This window comes from Triticum dicoccoides, chromosome 6A (assembly GCF_002162155.2).
Source record: "Triticum dicoccoides isolate Atlit2015 ecotype Zavitan chromosome 6A, WEW_v2.0, whole genome shotgun sequence".
Taxonomy (NCBI): Eukaryota; Viridiplantae; Streptophyta; class Magnoliopsida; order Poales; family Poaceae; genus Triticum; species Triticum dicoccoides.
The window spans coordinates 50,655,945-50,659,588 of NC_041390.1; positions in this window are offsets into that span (position 1 = coordinate 50,655,945).

Genomic DNA, 3,644 nt, shown 5'->3' on the forward strand with positions numbered 1-3,644 from the left:
TTGTCTAGTCAACACACGGTTCTAGCAGTAGTGGCCGTTGGATGTCCATCCAACGGATGTCATGCTTCTTCTACAATCTTGGATATTCTAGTTTCACCCGCCCAAAAAATGATTCCTCCCCATGACATCTGGGGCGCACCGTTTCAGAAGCTGACATGTGGGCCTACTAAGTTGACGTACCAAGGGCTTTGTCAACTTAGTCAATATAGACGATTCTAGCTACAATGACCGTACGATGTCCATCCAACGGCCATCATGCTTCTTCAACCTCTGGTCTTCTTGCTCCAGCCGCCCAAAGCAGCACCGGTCGTGCCGCCTGCTCCTGCCTCCCGTGGCCGGCTGTGCTGCCGCAGAGGCCTCACCGCCCCCTACTACTCCCACCGCTGGCCAGGTCATCCCTCCACTCACCCACACCCCCTGTTATTCTGCGGCGACGGTAGCGCAGCCGAACCAGTGAACCCTCATACTCCTCTCCGTGTGTGCATCCACTGCCGCGTCTTCCCCTGCTCCGCGTCGTCTCCTTCCTAGGCCTCGCCGTCATCCACCGCCCTGGTGCTCTCGGCGCGGTGTGGTCAACATGGTCAAGGAACGACTTCCATCGGATTTGGACTGTACGTGGAGAGGCTGATAGCTGGGTCCACGGCAGGCGCAAGGAAGTGCCTCCTTATTACGCGCAAAATAATTATTCCTCCACCTGACAGCGGCGACCCACAGGACGGGCCACCGTATTTCGCGAAAAAAATGATTCGCCCCCTGACTGCTGGGACCCACGAGCTACATCTTCGCACGCAAGGAAGTGCGTCCGGGAAAAAAATGATTCGCCCCCCTGACTGCTGGGACCCACCAGCTACATCTTCGCACGCAAGGAAGTGCGTCCGGAAAAAAAACGATTCGCCACCCGACTGTTGGGACCCACCAGCTACACCTTCGGATGCAAGGAAGTGTGTCTGGGCAAAAAAACGATTCGCCCACCTGACTGTTGGGGCCCAGCAGCTACACCTTAGCATGCAAGGAAGTGCGTCCAGGAAAAAAACAAAAAACAAAACGATTTTCCCCCTGACTGCTGGGACCCACTAGCTGCATCTTCGCAGGCAAGGGAGTGCCTGACAGTCGGGACCCACCTGGTCGAAGCATACGTAGCGTTGTCATTCTGGTCGCGAACGTGTACGTACATACTGGTCGATGTAGAGGCGCTCACGTGTCGTAGTAGAGGCGCACACGTGTCGTAGTAGAGGCGCGCACGTGCATATGTACAACGGCCAGGGTGCAAGAAAGAAAATACGGCCACGTATGTGTACATACGGGCAGGGTCTCGAACGCCTACTCGCACATACGTACGTCCAAGGCTCGTGTACATGGCTGGGTCGGAACGGAGAAACAGTGTCGTCGTCGTGTTCATGGGGAGGCAACGGAATGCGTCATGTTCATGGGGAGGCAACGGAATGCGTCGTGTTCATCGGGAGGCAACGGAATGTGTCGTGTTCATCGGGAGGCAACAGAATGCGTGGGAGCCAACCGGCTGGGTCGGAACAGAATGCGTGGTCGTGTTCATCGGGAGGGCTTGGACAGAATAGGCGATGGATACGAGGCCTGGCGTACCGCAGAACGGAGGAAACGGACCTTCTACGGTCGAAACGGGGGTCCTGTTGATCGGAAGGGCTGTGGCGTACCGCAAAACAAAGGAAACGGACCTCCTACAGTTGAAACGGGGGTCCTGTTCATCGGGAGGGGTGTGGCGTACCGCAAAACAGGACTCCATGGGATACTGTTCATCTCCACCGTCGACCTCCTCCAGCCTCCACGGGCTACAGTCGACCTCCTCCAGCCTCCACGGGCTCCTGTTCATTCAGCCTCCACCGCGCACTACTCCACCGGCTACTATTCAACCACCCCTCCACCGTCTACTGTTCATCCAGCCCTCCACACCACGGGGTCCTGTTCAACCACCCCTCCACGGGCACCCCTCCACCGTCTACTGTTCATCCAGCCCTCCACACCACGGGGTCTTGTTCATCTAGAGGCAACGCCACCGCTCACTGTTCATCCAATCCCCAATCCCCCACCCCCCGCAACGCTCACTATTCATCCAATCGATCGGCTTCAGTTAGCAACAGTAGCAAAGGAATCGCTCGATCTGGTTTAGTTAACAGCCATCGATCGATCGCTCAGATTCAGTAACGCGTAGCCTGCAATGCAGTCGCTCGGGTTCAGTTAGAGCCCAACGCCTCGCTCGGGTTCAGTTAGAGCCAACGCCTCGCACACACGCGCATACGTGTATGAGAGAAACGCGCATCGCTCGGCCCCCGACCTCCCACCGTAACCGGGAACTCCCCGAATTTTCCTCGCCCTCACTTCTACCTCAGTTTTTCCCGTCGTGGACGGCCCAAAGAATGTCATGCAGCAGCGTCTCCGGCCCGCCCAGGACGAAAAGCCCATTTTCTGTCATGTTTTTTTGTCATAGAAGTAGGAGCCCACCACATCTATGATGATACCGGGTTTTGTCACAATTATCATCATAGAAGTGTCATATGTATGACAGAAAAAAATTTGTTCGGCCCAAAATGTCACAGATGTGTCTTTTTTTGTAGTGTCAAAGAAGAATACTCAAATAACGAAGCCGAGTATGAGTCTCTCATCTTTGGCCTCTTGCTTGCACTCTCCATGGATGTGTGCATCCTCCATGCATATGAGATTCACAGTTAATTGTGAGGCAGGTTAATGGCCTATACGAGGTTTGTAAACCCGAGTTAGTACCATATTGTGAAGCTACCCAGAAGCTCATGGAAAGATTTGAATACATTCAAATCGACCATGTCCCACGTAGTAAAAATGCATCTGCAGATGCACTTGCCAAATTGGCGTCATCCCTTGTCTTGCCAGATGGTAAAGCAGACATTAGAATAGAAGAAAGATGGCTCTTACCTGCAGTATTAGAGCTTGTGTCTGAGAAGTATGAGGTCAATAGTGTTGTAACCAATGATGTTGGTGAGGAAGATTGGCGTAAGCCTTTCCTAGATTACTTCAAACATGGGACACTTCCAAGTGACCCCGTCTCAAGACGTCAACTCCAAAGACGACTTCCTTCCTACATCTTTAAAGCAAATGTTTTGTATAGGCGTTCTTTTGGGTATGAACTACCACTCCGTTGTCTCTCCAGAAGTGAGGCCGATATCGCCCTAAAAGAAGTGCATGCTGGTGTATGTGGTGGCCATCAAAGTGGCCCATGAACGTATCATAGCATCAAGCTTTCAGGAAGCTATTGGCCAGGCATGATGGGTGATTGTATAAAAATATCATGATCCTGCTATGATTGTCAGGTGCATGGAGATTTCAAGCATCAACCACCCGCACCACTCCACCCCGCAGTACCTTCATGGCCATTCGATGCATGGGGCATTGACGTGATAGGCTCTATTGACCCTCCTTCTTCTAAGGGGCATCAATTCATCTTAGCCATCATAGATTAGTTTTCTAGGTGGGCCGAGGCTATCCCATTAAGGGAAGTTAAATCAGAAAATGTCATTAGATTCCTGGAGCATAACATCATTTATCGCTTCGGTGTGCCTCACTGCGTAACATCTGATAATGGCCTGGCTTTCAAGTCAGAAAAGATCTTCAAATTTGCGGCCAAGTATAAGGTTCAG